The sequence below is a fragment of the Sus scrofa genome, chromosome 16 (genome assembly GCF_054392235.1).
Source record: "Sus scrofa isolate SSC_HxYL_T2T_F1_AM1 chromosome 16, Sscrofa_HxYL_maternal_Yorkshire_Landrace_v2.0, whole genome shotgun sequence".
NCBI classification, from domain to species: Eukaryota; Metazoa; Chordata; class Mammalia; order Artiodactyla; family Suidae; genus Sus; species Sus scrofa.
The window spans coordinates 78,021,204-78,040,878 of record NC_139398.1 but is presented as its reverse complement, the minus strand read 5'-3'; the positions used below and the strand labels follow the sequence as shown (position 1 = coordinate 78,040,878).

The 19,675-nt window shown below is 44.2% G+C and overlaps 1 protein-coding gene across 7 annotated transcripts in view; it reads left to right on the top strand.

Annotated features, from left to right (window-relative positions):
* Window positions 1-19,675, top strand: part of CYFIP2 (cytoplasmic FMR1 interacting protein 2) — a 148,657-nt gene that overhangs the window by 108,380 nt on the left and 20,602 nt on the right. Inside the window, exon 27 of one of the 7 annotated variants that reach the window (XR_014830982.1) lies at window positions 294-524. The exons of the other annotated variants lie outside the window; for them this stretch is intronic. The gene's annotated coding sequence lies outside the window, so the exon portion shown is untranslated. Of the gene's footprint in view, window positions 1-293; window positions 525-19,675 lie in introns of those variants that run through there. 7 annotated transcript variants of the gene reach the window in all.

The window sequence follows — 19,675 nt, the reverse complement described above, 5'->3', positions numbered from 1 at the left end:
CATTAAATAAATGCTTGAATGACATATTCATTGTTCTTATTAAATAGGAGTACTAATAAAGAGGGGAGAAAGAAGGGAGGGAAGAGCTAATCTGAATGTCCCTCTGTAGAGAAGGGCGATATAAACTGGAACACACGTCCAGTGAAGGGCTGGGTGATGATCAGAAGTACAAAAGTGGCTTTTCACAGACAACATAGAAAGTGGTGAAAGAGGGAGTTCCCTTCATGGCTCAGTGGTTAACAAGCCCGACTAGGAACCATGAGGATGCAGGTTTGATCCCTGGCCTTGCTCAGAGGGTTAAGGATCCAGCGTTGCCATGAGCTGTGGTGTAGGTCGCACATGTGGCTTGGATCCCACTTTGCTGTGGCTGTGATGTAGGCCAGCCATTGTAGTTCTGATTCAACCCCTAGCCTGGGAACTTCCATGTGCCATGGGTGCAGCCCTAAAATGCAAAAAAGAAAAGAAAGAAAATGGTGAAAGACATAACGTTGAGTGAAAAAAAAAAAGTGAGTCCCAAGACAAAATATACATTAAGATGCTGTACGAGTAAAATAAAGCCCACAAAATAACCCTTCATTGAAAACAATAATCTGGGATAATGTATCCTGAATAGTTGAGTCATTCTCTCCAGGTATGGGCGGTGGGGGCGGGGGGGTGATGCTGAAGGTCAACAGGGACTTTTGCCTTAACGGGAATGTCTAATTTTTTACCAGGAAAATATGTTTGTGTTTTTCATTGAACTAAAAAGTACTCTTAAACATAAGAGTGATAGATAGTTGTTTCAGAAAAACTTAAAGGATACAAGGTGAGAAGGCTTTTGCCTAGTAGTCTCTTGGGTTGTCTTTTTCTAATAGGTTTACAGAGTTCTTTCCTGTGTGGGTTCCATGTCTGTATATACGCTGCAAATATCTTCTCTTACTCTATGACTTGCCTTTTTCTTAATCAGAGATTATTACTCTATCATTAAGTTGTAGGTGGAGGGAATATAAAGTGAAAAGATTGATCATTTAGACCAAGATAGATTTTCTTCTTTAAGGTGGGTGCTTATAAAAAAATTCAGGGTGTAATGTCAGTACAGAAAACCATATCTATACCTGTGAGGTGGGTTGTTTGTTTGCTTGGTGTTTTTAATGAAGGTCTAACAAACATACAGTAAGTGACCCTTAAATTGCATGGGAGTTAGAGGTGCCCAACCTGTGCGCAGCTGAAAACCCATGTGTAACTTTACAGTCAGCCCTCCATATCCGCCATCCCTATCCATGGATCCAGTCTGTGAATTCGATCAACCATGGGTCTTGTGGTTGTGTAGGATTTACTATTGAAAAATAGCCATGAATAAGTGGACCCACATAGCTCAAACCCATAATGTCCAAGGGTCAGCTGTGTAGGGGGTATGCAGTATTCTCACTACATACCCTAGGTGGATCATCCATTTTGCTGGAGGTGGATGTTGGGATTGTTTGTAGTTTGGTACCATTATGAATAACGATAACCTGAATGTTCTCGGACGCTTCTCTTGACGGATGTATGCTCTCATGTTTTAAAAAAGTAAAAGCTCATGCTGAATTGTAATAACAAAGCAAGTCTTCTCTCTGGACCCTCTGAAACTCCGCAGGCTGAAAAAAAGAGGGACTAGGTGATTCAGCATCTATTAGGTCAATGTCATGCCTAAGAATCGTATTATCCATATAGAACCATGGAAACGGTGTAGATATTTAAGGCCCTTCCACCTACTTGGATCAAAGATCACAGATTTCTGTCTCTTTTTTCCTTTCTTCTTTCCTCCCTCTCTGCTCCCTCCCTCACCTCAGCTTCATTGGATTTTTCACATTGTGAAAGTAATTATGCCCTCATTTTCATTGGGTAAATGCCTAATAGTGGAGTGGCTGGATCGATAGGGAGATACGTGTTTAGCTTCAGTAGATGCTGCCAGACGGCCTCACAAGGTAGTTATACCAAGGTAACACGCCCATTCAGCAGTGCATCAGAGTTTTCATGTCTTTACATCCTCATGAAGGATATCTGTCTTTTCCATCAGAGCCGTTCTGGTGGATGTGTCATGATCGCTCACAATGGTTTTGATTTCCCTGTGACTAAGGGTGCTGAGTCTCTTTCCATAGGGTATTCCCATTTGGACAGGCTCTTTTGTGAAATGTTCAATTTTTTTTTTTTGCCTATTTTATTACTGATTATCTTTTCCTTCTTGATGTGTACGCATGATTTAAATATTGTAGATACATATATCACATACATTTCTGTGGCATGTCTCTTGATGAGCACAGGTTTTTCTTGTTGAAGTATCGTTGATTTATAGTGCATTAATTTCTGCTGTACAGCAAAGCGATTCAGTTATATATGCACATACATTCTTTTTCATACTTACCATTACAGTTTGTAATAGGATGTTGAATATAGCTCGCTGAGCTGTACAGTAGGACATTGTTGATCCATTCTGTATATAATAGTTTGCATCTGCTAATCCCAAACTCCCAATCCATCCCTCCTTCGCAATCTTGGCCACCACATGTCTTCTGTTCTCCATGTCTGTGAGTCTGTTTCTGTTGCATAGATAAGGTCATTTGTGTCATGTTTCAGATTGCATGTATAAGTGATAAAATAATACTTGTTTTCCTCTGGCATGCTTACTTCACTTACTGTGATAATTTCTAAGTTCGTCCTTGTTGCTGCAGATGGCATTATTTCATTCTTTTTATGGTTGAGTAGTAGTCCACTGTATTTATATACTACATCTTCTTTACCCATTCATCTATCAATGGACATTTAGGTTGTTTGCATGTCTTGGCTCTTGTGAAATAGTGCTGCTATGAACAAAAGGGTACACGTATCTTTTTGAGTTAAGGGTTTTTTTCAGATACACCACCAGGTGTGGAATTGCTGGTTCCTACGGTAGTTGTATTTTCGGTTTTGTGACAAACCTCTATACTGTTTTCCACAGTTGCTATACCAATTTACATTTTCACCAATAGTGTAGGAGGGTCCCCTTTTCTCCACAGCCTCTCCAGCATTTGTTATTTGTAAAAAATTTTTAATGATCAACATTCTGACCAGTGTGAGGTGGTACTTCATTGTAGTTTTGATTTGCATTTTTCTAATAATTAGTGATGTTTGAGTATCTTTTCACGTGCCCAGTAGCTGCTGTCAGTATGTCTTCTTTAGAGAAATGTCTGTTCAAGTCCTCTGCCTATTTTTCAGCTGGATTGTTAGTTTTTTTTACATTGAGTTGTATGAACTGTTTATATATTTTGGAAATTAAGCCCTTGTCAGTCAAATCATTTGCAAATATTTTTTCCCATTCTGTAAGATTGTCTTTTTGTTTGTGGTTCCCTTTGCTATACAAAAGCTTGTTAAGTTTGATTAGGTACCCCCCCCACTTTTCTTTTTTTTCTTTTTTCTTTTTTTTTGCTTTTTAGAGCTGCATCTGCAGCATACAGAAAGAAGTTCCCAGGCCAGGGGTCAGATTGGAGCTACAGCTGCTGGGCTGCACCACAGCCACAGCCACAGGATCTAAGCTGAGTCTGAAACCTACACCACAGCTCGTGGCAACGCCCAATCCTTAACCCACTGAGTGAGGCCTGGAATTGAACCTACCACCTCATGGATACTAGTCAGATTCGTTTCCGCTGTGCCACAGAAGGAACTCCAGGTCCCATGTATTTATTTTTTGTGTTTATTTCTATTGCCTGGGAGACTGACCTAAGAAAACATACTGGTATGATTTATGTCAGAGTGTTTTGCTTATGTTCTCTTATAGGAGTTTCATTGTGTCTTGTCTTACATTTAAGTCTTTAAGCCATTTTGAGTTTATTTTTGGGTGTGATGTGAGGATGTGTTCTAATTTCATTGATTACGTGTGGCTGTCCAGCTTTCCCAACACCACTTGCTGAAGAGAGACTGTCTTTTCGCCTCCTTTGTCAAAGATCAGTGGACTGTAGGGCTGTGGGTTTCTTTCTGGGCTCTCTATTCTGTTTCATTGATCCACACATCTATTTTTGTGCCAATACCACATGCTGTTGGATTACTGTAGCTTTGTAGTATTGTCTGAAGTCTGGGAGGGTTATGCTTCCTGCTTGGTTTTTGTTCCTCAGGATTGCTTTGACAATTTTGGTTCTCTTGTGGTTCCATATAAATTTAAGGGTTATTTGTTCTAGTTCTGTGAAAAATGTCCTGGGTAATTTGATAGGGATTGCAATGAATCTATAGATTGCTTTGGGTAGCATTGCCGTTTTAACAATATAAATTCTTCCAATCCAAGACATGAGATAAGCTTTCTTTGAATCAATTCAGTTTACTTTATTAATATTTTAGAGTTCTGGAGTTCCCATCATGGCGCAGTCGAAACGAATCCAACTAGGAACCATGAGGTTGTGGGTTTGATCCCTGGCCTTGCTTAGTGGGGTAAGGATCCAGCATTGCCGTGAGCTGTGGTGTAGGTCACAGACTTGGCTTGGATCTGATGTTGCTGTGGCTCTGGCGCAGGCCAGCAGCTGTAGCTCTGATTCAACCCCTAGCCTGGGAACCTCCATTATGCTGTGTGTGCAGCCCTAAAAAAAAAAGACAAAAGACAAAAAAATTTGAGAGTTCTCAGCATATAAGTCTTTCACCTCCTTAGTCAGGTGTATTCCTATGTATTTTCTTCTTTGATGTGATTTTAAAAGGGATTTTTTTGGTTTTTACATCCCATTGCTGATAATTTCATTGTTAGCGTAAAGAGGTGTGACCGATTTCTGTAAATCTTGTATCCTGCTACATTGCTGAAATCATTTATCATTTCTAACAGTTTTTGTGTGGAATCTTGAGGATTTTCTACACCTAGTGTCAGGACATCAAGCAGAAGTTCTTAAGGTTTATCATATTTACCTTTTCTTTTTCCTGTATGGTTAATGCTCGTGTGATTTGTTAAAAAATTTTTCCCTACTCTTCAAGTCATGAAGATAGGGTATCTACTAAAGGTTTGAGAGTTTTGCCTTTCCAGGCTAACAGACATTTAAGTCTATTAGTTCACCTGGAATTGATGTTTGTGTTGAATGGGAGGTAGAAATTCAATTTAATTTCTTTTCAAGTTGTCTCAGCACCACTGATTGAAAAGCCTTCTTTCTCCCAATTCGTGGTGATAATGCTGTATCTCTATTTATCAAGTGTCCACAAAGGGCTGATCATGGCAGGCTCTTAATAAATACTTGCTGAATTAAATCAGAAATGGAGCACCATTTGTTAGGTATCAATTTATAAGTCTGTTGTGTTTTTAGAGGAAATGCTACTACTAATCACTAATATTTCCTATAGCGTCTTTTACCCTGAGAAATCATAAGGGAAATATTCCACAATCACCCAGTGTTTGCTCACATTCCCTGTGGTTTCCGAGCCGTCAGCACCTTGTCTGTTATGCCAGCACCCACCAGGAGAGGGCCCTATTCATTCACATGAAGGAGGGAGGGCCTGAGTCTCTGGGGAGGAGACAGCCTTTCACTGCAGGGCCTCTCACCCAGGGCTCAAGTGTTCCCTGCCTTTGACCCTTTTGTTTATTTTTTCCTCCTTAGAGGTGAGTGAGCCATGGTCATACTGGTCAGTTATGAGAGGGTTACTTATTTTTACAGGTGAGGACAGTTCGGGACCAAACTCAGAGAACCGAATGCTGGTCAGAGGTGGGAGAGCTGTCAGAGGCCATCCAGGGCAAGTGTCACCAGCTCAGCACCACTGACCTCTGGGGCCAGATACCCCATGGCTGTGGGGTACATATGTCCCATGCTTGGTCAGACACTGAGCAGCATCGAGGGCCCTACCCCCTAGAGGCCAGTGTTCATACCTTCCCAGTTGTGACAACCAAAAGTGTCCCTAGATGCTGCCTAATAATCCTTTGGAGGACAGAACCTCCCCCTGCTGAGAACCACTGATCTGGTGCAGATAGGAAACTGAGGCCCCAAGAGGAAGATTGACCTCCTCAGAGCAACAGCTCGTGCAGGCGTTGAGACAAGACCCCAAGATCCTTAGCCTTCTCATAATCAGGGCCAGAGAGCTGCTCCGCTGAGCTTTGCAGATGGCTCTCTTGGCTTTTGTTTCTGTTTTAGTTCCAGCTCTACATCTGACCCCTCTATCTCCTGCTTCCACTTTACAGTCCCTTTTCTTTAAATTTTGCTTTTCTGATTGCATAACTGAAATAAATTCATGGCTAGAACACAGAAGTGCAGAAAGAAAACAAAAATCACAGTGCCACACCCAGGTAAGCACTGTGCACATTCCAGTGTGTTTAAGTTCCAGCACATTAATATTTCATATATATATATATGTATATGTATATATATATATGCTATTTTAGGGCTGCACACGCAGCATATGGAGGTTCCCAGGCTAGGGGTTGAATCGGCGCTGTAGCTGAGGGCCTACACCACAGCCACAGCAACGTGGGATACAAGCCACGTCTGCGACTTACACATACGCCCACTGAGCAAGGCCAGGGATCGAACCTGCATCCTCATGGATCATAGTTGGGTTCATTAACTGCTGCGGCATGAAGGGAACTCATGCGTATATTTATATGTGTATGTAGATATATATGTTATGTGTGTGTAAAATATATATATATATATATGTTTTTACTTTTAGTTATAAAAGTCCCAAGCTGAGAAGAGCAGTTACCTCTATGGGGTGTGATGGAGGCAGGGGACAGGGAGTAGGAGTTTTCTACTTCTTATTGTACACCCTAAATTATTGTTTGAATTTAGCACAAAGAGCATTTGCTGCTTTTTTCCTCAAGAGGAAATACTCCCACACTTAACACATGCACGTGATCCTGAGGCACATCCACCCTCCACCGCCCGCCTCAGACTCTCACTCCCTATTCCACTTCTGCTTGATCCAGGGTTATTTCACCCTTCTCCCTGAGAAAAGCCATCCCCAGTTACCAGGACATGCATTCTGTCCCTGCGCTCAGGTCCCACCAAGCAGCACCCCTTGGCCTGACTCTAAGTGTTTCCTCCAGCCCAAACCCAGAGCCCAGTAGTGTTTTGTTTTGTTTTGTTTTAACTGAAAACAAACCAGGATTTGTGGAAAGGCATCCTGACTCCCAGTAATACCTTTCCTTTCCATGGCTCTGTAGTTTCAGACCCACCATAATCTGGGAAACAACCTGTTAGGCTCACTGGCACATCAGGTATCTGGCAAAAATGGCCCATCATTAAGAGGCATCGGTTCTGCAGACATGACCGTGAACCCATCCACAAGCAGGCAGTGTGTGAGACTCCTGGGCTCAGAGATCACTGGATGTGGTCCCTTCCTGGATGGCACTACTCACCTTCTGCACCCTGCATCTTCCAACCCTAGCCCTCCAGGGTTGGACAGGATGCTTTCAGGGCCTCTAACTAGGCACTTACTAAAAAGAAAGAAATGAAGCCCTCCTGGGTATTAACATACCGCTCAACAGTGACAGCTGTCTAAGAGTTGCTCAAATAAACATGTGTCAGTTGAAGTGTTGGCTCACAATTTTACTAACCAAAGGGTGTGGTCCAAAAAGTTTGGAGCTGGCTGGTCTAGGTGCACACAACCACTGAATGAAAAGAGTCATCAAACAAGCATTGATCCTTGAAACCCAGAGGAGGGGGTGACAGGAAAGACTTCCCAGGCGAGCTCTTACACAGAGCTCGTTACCTGGGGTCTCCACAGTGGTGGGGGGGGGGCATGTCATCTCCATCCTAGATGATGAGCAGATGTTTATCCTCAAAAATCTTCAAGAGAGGGGGCGACTAAAGCGGTCAGGCACCTTTGTCCAAAGCCACTACAGTCCTTGAAACATGTCCTGTTTGTTTTATTATCCTTGCCGGTTATGGTCCTTGAAACATGTCCTGTTTGTTTTATTATCCTTGCCGGTTATGGCCATGAAATCAGAGCTTTGGTTACTCACTTCTGTATAGAAGAGTTTGCTTTCCTTTTTTTTTTTTTTTTTCAGGGCCGCACCTGCAGCACATGGAGGTTCCCAGACTAAGAGCTACAGCTGCCAGCCTGCACCACAGCAACGCGGGATCTGAGCCACATCTGCAACCTACACCACAGCTCATGGCAACACCAGATAGCTGACCCACTGAGCAAGTCCAGGGATCAAACCCTTGTCCTCATGGATACTAGTCAGATTTGTTTCCACTGCACCCCAAGGGGAACTCCTCAATGACTTTTCTATAAGGAGACTGGTGGATAGGATGCCTAGAAGCTGAGAGTTTGGAGGTCATCATGCAGTTGGCTCTACTAAGTGCCATAGGTCTCCAAACATCTGGGAGGTAGTTTAATTATCTCATTAAAATCCCCCCCAAGCTCCTAAAATACCCTGATGTTTGAGCCCTTTCCTACTTCAAAGAAGACAAAATCTTTGCCAGTGGGCCCAGGTAAAAGGCCTTAAAGCTACACACGCGATTGTGATGTACAACCAGGATAGAGAGCCTCTGTTCTAGAAGGCATCCTCTTAACTAGCATCACCAGGGCTTAGTCGGTGATGTGTTCTCTTGCTCTATCTGCACACCACGCACACCACTGGTCCTGTTATTTACATAATTTTTTTTTGCTTTTTTTTTTTTTTTTTGCTTTTTAGGGCCCCACCCGTGGCATATGGAAGTTTTCAGACCAAGGGTCAAATCAGAGCTACAGCTGCCAGCAATGCTGGATCTGTGACCTACACTACAGCTCACGGCAACACTGGATCCTTAACCTACTGAGCAAGGCCAGTAATTGAACCCACATCCCCATGGATCCTAGTCAGGTTCGTTAACAGCTGAGCCATAGAGGGAACTCCCTAAAGTAGCTTTTTAACTTAAACTTATTTTAAAAGGAAACTTCATATTACTTCCACTGGAAAAAAAAAAGTCATTATCTCTAGCTGTCATTAGAAAACAACCAGAATAATAAATTGTCAAAACAATATAGCTGATATAATTCCAGTTTCTGCTGGTGTAGGCCCTGCGCCTAAGGCCTGTGCATTCTCTCTGTTAAAAACAGAGATTAGCAAATGTTATAGAAATGGGAAGACATGCTGGTTCCCAATGGAGACACTCTCATTAGAGTTGTCAGAAAGATGAATAGGAAACGCAAAAGGAAAAAAATGTTCTTGCCGTGACTCACCCTTAGGACCTTCCATTGCCTTGTACCCCCATTTCCCACCCTTTGGAAAATGCAAACCTTGGGCGACATTGACACGCATTTGGGGGGAAGGAAAAACTGCTTTCTTGGTCAGTTTCCTGGCTGTAGATCCTTCCCAGGCAGGAGTCTAATCCAGAATAATCATTCTTTTTCTCCTTGGCAATTCGGAGGGTAAGAGGGAGCAGGGGTGGAGGTGAGACATAGTAATGAATAGCATGGTTTGAAGGAGGCACAGATGGGGAGGAGAGACACACATTAGATAAGATTAAATGATTTATTCAGCCAGGGCTCCAGGGAGCTCCTGGAAGTGAGGGGCCCACGGAGCAGAAGCAGAGGGAGCATACCACCAGGGAGCTTTCCACTGCACCCGGAGTTCCCCTTGCGGGGCTGGAGGCTGCAGCTCATACTTTCTGTGCAGAGGAAGATGGAGGTAGATGTGAGAAGCCTAATTTCATGACTGCTCCACGGGCCCTGTGTCCTTGGGGCTTCACCTCAGTCTGCAGGAAACACACTGACCTTATGTGCAGCCATATAAGGGAATGTTTAGACTGCTGTGCTCTCTCGTTGGGTCCAGTTCCCCCCTCCTCCCTCCGGAAAGCCAGGGAAGGGATTCCTGTGGTGGTGGGGGTTCCACCTCCAGTTTTCCAGCTCATTTCTCCACACTCACTGGAGTCAGTCCCCCCCCCAGAAAGTGTTCATGTTAGTATTACTGTCTTTTTGTTGCCTCCAAACTCAGAATGTCATTTAAGGAAATACTATTTAGAGCGTCAACTAAAACTGATTCAGAGTTTTTCCACCCAGAGCCAGAGCCTAGGAGCTCCTGCTATAGTACAGTAGATTCACGATCTGGCTTGTCTCTGTGACGTTGCCAGTTGGATCTGTGGCCCAGCACAGGGGGTTAAAGATGTGGCTCTGATTTGGATTCGATCCCTGGCCTGAGAACTTGCATAGGCTGTAGGTGTGGGCTTAAAATAAAAAGGGGGGGGGAATACCTTAGGAAAAACTAAGAAAATGTTAGTGTAGTGTAGGTGATCGCAATACTGAGGTTACGTAGGAAGATGTCCTCTTTTGCAGGAGTTGCGTGCTGAAGTGTGTATTGCTGAGTGATGCAGTGGCTTCAGCAGACTTGCACATCATTCACTAAATCTGAGAGCATCCCAAAGCAGATAGGGCACAACGTTCACTGCGACGCTACATTGAGACTATGGAGGTGTTCATTGTTCTTTCAAATGCTTTGTGTATTTAACATTTTTCATAACACAGACTTGAGGGTGTAAAGGAAACTGCATCATGCAATCTGGAAAGAATAAGGGTCACCGAGCAGACAAGGTCATGGTGTGTAAGGAGGAAGAAAAGTTATGACGGTTGTTGTTGTTTTTCAGCTCCTTCCGCTAGTTGGTGAGATTTATTCTTGGTAACATGTGCCCCAGAGCTACCTCTGACCTCATTTTTTTAATTGATAGAGGCATCTGCTAGTGCGGAACTCAGCCACGACTCTCAGGCTGCCCATCTGTTTGATTTGTGAGCAGGAAATAGGAGTTCGGGATCATGAAAAGGCAAAGCTGGGGAAGCCAGCCAGTCCAAATTAGGAGGCCACTCAGGTTTGTGAGCGCCTGGCGGGGAGCACTCAGGACACTGCTGTTGGCTGCCCTCTTCCCAGGGGACCTGGTGGGTGGGGAGACTTTCCCTCTGCTTCTGGATCTTTTAAAGGAAAGAAAATAACAGTGCCTTCTCCCTGTGCTTGGTTTAAGAGAAATGTTTCCGGGAGTCCCCGCTGCGGTGCAGTGGGTTAAGGATGTGGTGGTGTCTGTAGCAGCACAGATTCAATCCCCGACCCAGCACAGTGGGTTCAAAATCCAGCATTGCTGCAGCTGTGGCTCAGATTCGATCCTTAGCCCACGAACTTCCATGTACTGAAGGTACAGCCAAAAAAGAAAAAAAGAGAAATGTTTTCTTTGAGAGTCACTGCCTTTGCATTCTTGCTCAGGGTGAAATTTGCTAGGAGGTAACACATTAGGGGATAAAAAGAGCTGATTGGCCTATGTAGCAGCAAAAACATCATCACTGTAAATCAGAACATGCCTCTCCTGCTTAAAACTGACAGGTGGCTTCTCATAGTACTTAAAATTCGAACTCCAAGCTTTGACCTGTGATGCCCAGAGAATTCATCCATGCCTGCTCCCCGAACCCTGTCTCTTATTACCCATCTCTTCCTCCACAGTTCAATCACATGGCCAGAGATGTCAGGCTAGAGATGCAGAATCTGAGGGGCCCTGAAAGTCTGTATCAGGACCATGGCCAAATCTTACTTTCCTTGGTGTCTACTCTGATGCTTGCTGGCATGTACCCTCTTGGTGTTAAAATTCAGGGGGCACCAAGAGCATCCCCCCAAAAGAGCATCTCTTCTGGTTTCTTATCCCAATGTCTGTAATTCTCCTACTAGGAACTTTGTCAATTTGAAATGTTATATAATCTCTAGAAACCCCACTAAAATAACAGAATCTGCTGAGACTGATTGTAAGAAAGATGATGCTGTGAGAGCCAGAACTTTGGTGTACTCATTTATCAAATAATTTTGAGGAATAGGAAGATCACTCAGGAAAGAGAAACTAAAAGACCTGCTCCAGGTCAGTGGGAGGGAGGGAGGGAAAATCACTGAAGTCAAAACTCTGGACTGTGACGTAGAAACTGGACTATACCTGAGGAGATGTTAATAGAATACTCTGATACAAGTAGATTACAGAAGAACAATATTGTATATGCCATTCTTATTTTAAAATATATGCTTAGGGAGTTCCCGTTATGGCTCAGTGGTTAACGAACCCAAGTAGCAACCATGAGGATGTGGGTTCGATCCTTGGCCTCATTCAGTGGGTTAAGGATCCAGCGTTGCCATGAGCTGTGGTATAAGTCATAGACACAGCTTGGATCCCAAGTTGCTGTGGCTCCGGTGTAGGCCGACGGCTACAGCTCCGATTTGACCCCTAGCCTGGAAGCTTCCAAATGCCACGGGTGCAGCCCTAGAAACACAATAAAAATAAATAAATAAAATATATGCCTAGATGTTTAATGCATGGAAAAACCTGGTAGGATAAGCCCCAAAAGATTATCGGTGATGACCTCTGGATGATGGGATTATACATTTTTCCTTTTATAGAAAAAAAGTGTATTATTTATTTCCATTTTCTATTTTTTCAAAAATAGCCAGAAAGAAAGGGGCTAGAAGACAACCTTAAAAATATATCTGGGATCGAAGGCATTGCCGTGGGGGCTGTGGTTAACAATACTATATTGTGTACTGGAGAGCTGCTAGGAGAGTAGATCTTAAATGTTCTCACGACCACAGTCACAACAAAAATGGTAATTGTGTGGGGTGAAGAATGCATTACATAACCTATTGTGGCAGTCATTTCACGATGTGTGTATCAGTCATCACGCTATATACCTTAAGCTTAGAATATAATATATAAATTATATCTGAATATACCTGGGGGAAAAAACATGTCCACTAAATTAATAGTTTTTCAAAAGATATCCTTTTCCCAGAGGCTGAATTAAGTATTGGGTGCACTTCCAGAAGAAGACGACAAATGTCCAGTAACACAGGTGAAGTGATTAAAATGTTGGGGATGATGGTTCTTGGAAATCAAGGACAACGCGTGCGTAGCTTAAATGCCACTGCCACTGTTCAAGCCCAAGGCTGACATTAATGATGCTCCCGGCTGAGCCCAAGGGCGATGTCAGAATCCTCTCTAGAAGCAACCCCTGCCTCTCGATCATGGTTGGTGCATGAGGGGACCCCAGGACCATCCCTGCTACATATGCTGCCTTTGGGCAAACCATGAAAAGGTGTCCTTTCTCAAGATGTTCCACCTCCTTTTGAAATATTATCATAAATACTTATTTTTATAGAACAATCATCGTAAAGAATGTATCTCTGAGGTCTGCGATATGTTACCCGCCTCCCCCAGGACAGGATCCCCTCAGGCAGTACACTACATGCATAATCTGCTTACAGCAGCCCTGGATTGATCCCTTTTTGTCATCTCTGCTGGAGACCCCTTCCCCCTCCCCTCAAATAAACACATCCTTATCTCCCAAAGAAAGCAGAGTGGTCTGGCATCCCTGGAAATTGCCCAGTTGTCCTTAACCTTCTAGCGTTACAGTTTGTCCTGCTTTGGTATCTGGGAGGCGGCTGAAATTCCCACTTCTCTTCGTGAGATAGACAGTCCCGTAGAGCAAGGGAGTACAACGAGGCAGAGGACGCCAAGGGGATATTGTTAACCAGTACGCTGTTTCCATTTCAAGGCAACATGAAGGAAGGAAAACTGTGCTAGGTCTCTGTTCCACTTAACACTCAGGCTCAATTCCACTTTTTCCCCCAGTCCAGGAATTTGCTGTTTACACGTCCCAGTGATTAGCAAAGAACGTAGTTCCCTGGGGTCCTTTGCTGTTGCATTGGCCACATTGCAGGCCCAGCCTCTCCCTCCTAACACCCCGTGTTTTGCGTGTGCAGTCCAGTGGTTCTGAAGATGTATTCTGGGTGGCAGGGTCCACTGGGCTTCATGATGAGTAAGGAAAACTCAGGTGGTGAGGCTGTTTGCCACTCAGCTGGGTCTGATTGGTCACTTAGAATTTGAAAGTCAGGAGTTCCCTTTGTGGCTCAGTGGTAACGAGCCCGATGACCCCACTAGTATCCATGAGGATGCACGTTCGATCCATGACCTCACTCAGTGGGTTAAGGATCCAGCATTGCTGTGAGCTGTGGTGTAGGCTGGTAGCAGCAGCTCCACTTTGACCCTTAGCCTGGGAACTTCCACATGCCACACAAGTAGTCCTAAAAAGCTCGCTCTCACACACACACACACACACACACAAAAGATGTGAAAATCAGTGTTTCCAACTTGAACCTTGCTACAGGCACATGGAACCTTCAGCCTCTGTCTCTCTCAGGAGAGATCTCTGTTCATCCAGGGCTGTAAAACTCAGCAAGTAGAGTGGAATGAAAGAGCAGGGTAAGGTGGGTTTTGGAAAAGATGGTTGTCCTGTAGGTGCAGTGACCAGGTCAGCTAAGTCACAGGTCAGACCAAGCCTAGGAGGTCAGCAGGTGACTCCTGGGAGGTCTCAGCTACAGCTTATCGCACATTTCTTTATTATAAAAAAAAGTACTACTATATTTACTTACACCCTGCTTATATCCGAAAGGATGTGCAGTGCCTTATAATTAAATCATTTCCAAGTCTGGATTCACTCCCCAGACTCTGCAGGAACCCAGACTCTATGTCTAGCTGCCTTTTAGACATCTTCTCTTTGATGTCCACAGAAATTCACTTTGCCCTGATCTGGTCTCAGCTCGCTGTGCCTTCTGACCCTCTGAACAGCTCAGCATGGAGGTCATCTCTCCGCCTCTGCTCTCTCATCCAGCTGTCGTTGGGTCTCTGGTATCTGCTCCCCCTTTTCTATCTCCTTTGCCACGACTCCAGCCTTGCCATCTCTTGCTTGACCTATTCTAACACCTCCTTTGCCCTCCTCCAATGTGATTTTTCTCTCTTGCACCCAAAAAGATGAAACTACAGATGGGATCCTCGCATTTCCTTGATTGAAACATCAGGATGGCATCCAGACACCTACGCAAGGCTTACGAGATCCTCCTGCCCTGCTTTGTGCTCACCCCTCCTTCCCCTTCTCATGCCACCTTCCCCCAGCACAGAAAGCTTCAGTCTTAGTCAGCTCTCAGCCCCTGCCCCCAGCGTGGTCCCTCTTGCTTATGGACCTTTTGCAGGTGCTGTTTACCCTCACCTGTGCAACACTTAGTGTTGGTTCAGGTGTCAGTGTAGCATCTTCTTCTCCAGAGAGTCTTTCCCTTCATCCTCCCCAGCAGTCTGGATTGGTTATTCCTGTTGCACATTCCCATAGCTCCCCTGCGAGCCCCAACTGTAGCACTTACTAGAACTGCCCATCTTGTTTTCTTTTCTTTTTTTTTTTTTTTTTTTTTTGCTATTTCTTGGGCCGCTCCCGCGGCATATGGAGGTTCCCAGGCTAGGGGTTGAATCGGAGCTGGAGCCACCAGCCTACGCCAGAGCCACAGCAACGCAGGATCCGAGCCGCGTCTGCAACCTACACCACAGCTCACGGCAACGCCGGATCAGTAACCCACTGAGCAAGCTCAGGGACCGAACCCGCAACCTCATGGTTCCTAGTCGGATTCGTTACCCACTGCGCCACGACGGGAACTCCCCATCTTGTTTTCCTCATCATCTTGATGAGGACCACGCATTAGGCCTGCCTCACTTACTGTTGTATGTCCAGCACCTTGCAGAGAGGCTCGTGGGTGATAGATGCCTCTTATTGGCCGAATGTTGGAATGAATGAATGACTTTGTTTCTGCTCAGGCTATGTCCAGGTCAGAATGAGAATGTTGAGAATCTGGCCCTTCCTTGTTTGGTCTCTAGATAATATCACACCCCTGTTCTCTATATTCCTCTTGGCCTTTCATATGAGGTAAAATGCAGATCCTGAGTATGGCTGGTCCCTCCAAGAAGACTCTGAGTGTGTGCATGGGATATGAAATGCCACTCTGATTGGCTTCAGGATCACCCTGGGCTGGGCCTGAATTAGAGAGCTCAGCCTGTGGAAACCATGGTGGAGGACCTGAATGAGTAACGGCTCTGAGCAGTTTTATTTGGATATTTTTATTTATTTAATTTTATTGGAGTAGAGTTGACTTAGAATGTATTCGTTTCAGGTGTACAGCAAAGTGAATCAGTCACATAAATATATCTGTTCTTTTTTCCCATATAGATTATTACAAACTATTGAGTCGATTTTCCTGGGCTCTATAGTAGATTCTTGTCATTTGTTTTATACAGGAGTGTGTATCTGATCCGTTTTGAACAAGAAAACTAGTGCAGATGGAAGGGACTTGGAAGACTCCTAGATGGTGGAACTCGAATGGGGCTTTGCAGGATGGATAAGCAAGAGTGGAGAACTGTGGTTTGGGAGCATTGGGGGAAGAAGGAATTTATAGGAATGTGTTGGCCACATGAGTAGTCCAGTTATTTACCTGAAATCACATGAGTAGAACTTCAAAAATGAGTTACCCATGAAGAAATTATTTACACAAATTCAGGATGGAGGTTACCTCCGGAGTTTAGAGAACAAAGATTTCAGTAATTTCCTGTTGCTTCAGCAAGAAGATGACACAATACTCCTTTCATTCTTCTTCGAACTGCATATACTTGTCACACTTTTTTGTTGAAAGAATGTTAGTTTCTCTGGCCAGAAAACAACACATGATGTGGTCCAATCAGATATGAGTGAGGCTAAACAGTTTGTCAGGTATGGAGATTTTTAAGTAATTTCCTCCTGTTTCTGTTTTTAATAATCAGAATATGTTTTTCGTGAAGTGTATGTATGATGGGGGGGGCGCCAATTTCAAGCTTCTCAAGGTTTTGACTGCATGGGCTGCTATGGAAAAGCAGTGAGTGTGGAGATGAGGCGGCCCTGGGTCTCAGTGTCAGCCCTACTGCTTCCTGATTGCCGTGTGGACCTGGTTGGGACACTCCATCTTCCCAAGAGTCTCAGCATCCCCACACATAGGAAGCAATCATAAGACTCATGTCACAGAATGTTCAGAGGCATCAGGCAGACAATAAAGCACCTGGCACAGAGCCTAGAGAAGGACCCGTGGAGACCATTTAATCCAACCTCTTCATTTTGTTTCATTTAAATTGTTCCTAATTGCACGTGATAAATAATACAGACGAGCTTATGATGGAAAATATCATTCTTGGCTCCACTGCATCTCTCCCCATTGGACCCCAATCCCCAGGGCAGCCTGCTTTAGTCATTTCTGTTTCTAGTTCTTCTAGTCGTTATGTCCATAGTGCTTAATAATATGGTTTCTTAATGATGTCCCTTCCTTAATTAGCAACTTGAAACATCCTTAGTGACTCCCTAGCTAGAAAGATGAGATTTTAGCTCCTCATATCTCTCCCCTCTTGCCCTCTCAATATTCGATTGTATTATGCATTACTTCCACTGTTTTTCCTTGTCATTGAAGTTGATAGGCATACCTCTCTATTGCCTTTTTTGGTAACATCATTTAATACCTTGACTCTTTCCGTGAAAGATGGAGAAATTGGTACTCCTAACTTGCGCTGCCGACACTTCACCTTCTTCCTCCTGTCAGCTCTGCTTTTACTTTCATATCATCACAGCTGTATGTTTTGTTACATTTGTACTTCATTCTGCATCTGTGATCCGTCTTTAAGTGTAGCCTCAAGACAAAACAAAAGCAAATAGTATTTACTAATATTATTAATCCCATGCAAACCTTGTTCCTTCCTGAACCAAGCGTCACGCTAGGATTTTCTTTCCTTCCCTCTGATTCCAGCGTCAAGACCCCAAAAGGAAGAAACCTAAAAGATCCTTCCTTTAAAGTTAAGAATTCAGAGTTTTTACAGGGTTAATTTTTTGTAGAAAATTTAGTAAATACATACAAGTTGGGAAAAAACGGGAGAAAGAGCACTAGAAAATAAAAAAACACCTGAAAACCCTGCTCCATGGACCGTTTCTTAGAAATATTTCACATGGTGTCCATGCAGGGAAATCAACAACATCGAGGAGAAACGACTTCCCTTAGTGATAAGGGGAACATCTATGCAAGAAAACCCAAAGTAGGAAAGATTCTGCCCAAAGTCTCAGTTTCCGTACATGCCACAGACCTTCAACTTTTATTCCACATGATCAGTGAGCATTTGCTGTCTGCCAGGCACTGTGCTGACTGTTGGGAATAAAACATGGTCAAAAATAAACCATATTATCCCTACCTTCCTGAAGGTTACATTCCAGTAGGGGGAGGTAGATAGTAATCAAATAGTCACATGTGAGCTTGAGTTCGGATTCTGGAAAGGACAACTGCTTGGTTCTTTGAAGAAACCTAACCACGGAACCTGCACGGGCAGGGAGGTGTTGAAGGGGTTGAAGAAGTCTTCTGGAAGAACGATGCTTGCGCTGAGATCTGAAAGACGAGTGGGAATTTACTAAGCTAAGGGAATGGGAGAAAGACAGGTTAGGGAGCTTTCCAGAGAGAAGGCAAAAATTCAGTGATGAGAGTGCAAAGAATGCATCAAATAAGACAAAGCTACTATGGCTGGAGCAGAAAGAACCAGGAGGAATAGGGAAGAAGCCCACTCATGGTGGCCATCCCAGGCCAGGGTCCAGCTGTGTTCCTAGCAGAGTGGAAGGCCAAGTTTGAGCCTTTAGGATAGAGACTAGACAAGAAGGGGTGTCGGCCTCAGCATAGGTGCCCACAGGGAAGCCTGTTTGGATCCCTGACACAGACTGTTGTGTGGTCTGAACAGGACCTTTTTATCAGTCGCAGTGGTCTCAGCTCACAAATGCCCAACAAACACCTTCCAGAGAAGGTGCTGCAGGGCCTGTAGCCATCTCATCATGCCCATGGCTGCATAGCTCATCCCACCCGCCAGGCACCTGCTTTCCCACCTCTATGAGGAAACCACATCCTTCTCTCTTTCCTCACCTTCATTAACCAATGACAGTTGTTACAAGGCAGAGAACACACAGGAAGCAGGAGGAGTACAGGCACCCCCAAGGAACCTCAGGTCCTGCAGTGTGCAAACTGCGGGGTCGGGGTACAGGGTGAAGAGGGGAGTAGACAGAACTCTCCTGTTTCCCCCAAGGAAATCTGAAGTGGAAGCTCATCAAGTAAAATGAAAAAAGCAGCAGCATTGGTCTTACTGTAGAGGCCCCTACCTCCATCCCCGAAGGTGGCTTCTAACGTCAATTGTGTTCACACTGACAAGACAGAAAGTCGACGGTTCATGCAAGGGGCAGCTTTTCTAGTAATAGGACATTTCTAGGAGCCACTGAAATTTTTAGAAGAAAAGAAAGATCAGAAATCTTGGCAATAGGGCAGTGTGTACTAATCCTCTGCTCAGAATACTTGAATAATTCCTCATCGCAATTAAAATAAAATCTGGACTTCATACCATGCTTTCAAGGCCCCATGTGATCTGGTCCTTCCCTACCATTAGGGCCCTAGACCCTATTATGATTCCTTGCGTCACTTTACTCCAGTTTACTCCCTGCCCCAGGGCCTTTGCACTGGAATGCTCTTACCTCATATCTCTATGGCTGGCTCCTTCACTTTATTCTATTTCTTCCCCTCAAAAAGATGTTCCCTAACACCATCTCTCAAGCAGTCCCTTCCCACTCCTTGTCACTCTGTAGCCTAGTAGCCTGTTGTGTTTTATCACTCTGAAATTTTTGAATTTGTTTACTTTTTTTATCTCTATCAATTACAGTGTAAATTACCTGAGTGCCCAAAGCTAGTCTAACTTGTTCAACATCATATCTACAAAGCCTAGGACACTGCCTGGTACTCAATAAATGTTTGTTGGATGAATGGATGTTTTCCAATAGTATGCCTACTTAGGGAGGAGTCGTGTGGATAAATAAGTTCATTAATTCATTTAAGAGACATGGTACAGGAGTTCCCTGGGGGTGCAGTGGG